This window comes from Montipora foliosa, chromosome 3 (genome assembly GCF_036669935.1).
Source record: "Montipora foliosa isolate CH-2021 chromosome 3, ASM3666993v2, whole genome shotgun sequence".
NCBI lineage: Eukaryota > Metazoa > Cnidaria > Anthozoa > Scleractinia > Acroporidae > Montipora > Montipora foliosa.
This window is the reverse complement of record NC_090871.1, coordinates 6,156,863-6,157,561: the sequence shown is the minus strand read 5'-3', so window position 1 is coordinate 6,157,561 and position 699 is coordinate 6,156,863.

Below are 699 nucleotides of genomic sequence, written 5' to 3'. Positions count from 1 at the left end.
TAAATCTATAATTTTATTAAAGAGACATCTAGACGCTGCATGAGCCTAAACTGGGTTGCCCGTGGTACGTGTTACGCAAAACCAGAAGGCTCGGAGTTGGATGGTACGTCATGTACGTCCATCCATATGGTCTCTCAGTTAGGTACGTCATGTATGTTCACCCATATTATCTCCCAGGAAGGTATTGAACTGCGACGTTGCAGCTGATTTTTTTCAAGTGCATTGTCATGTACACAATTTGAGGGGTCACCCAGGGCCCGGTTGTTCAAAAGCCGATTAACGCTAATCCGAGATTAAAAATTAACCCAGGAGTTTACCTCTCGACTTCCAGATGTTAGTCAACGCTGATATTCGGGAAAACTTTGCAGTAGAAGAAGTCAATCTTAAAAAACAAAAACAAGCAAAAGAAACTTTCACCAAAAAGTTGAAAAAACATGAAACGAAACTTTACGATAATCCTGGTTAACTTAATCGGCTTTCGAACAACCGGGCCCTGAAGTTATGCCAGCAGTGGCCCTTTGGCTCACACGCTCACATGTTGAATTATTTCGTAATGTCATGTCCCGTTTCGAGGTCTTTTACTTTGTTGTTAAGCTTTGGTAATAAATTCAGTTTAAAGATAGAAACTAGCCTGCAAGAAAGCTCTTCCTTTCAAAATTATTCTTAAATATTCTCAAGTTAAATGAAAGGAGATGTTGT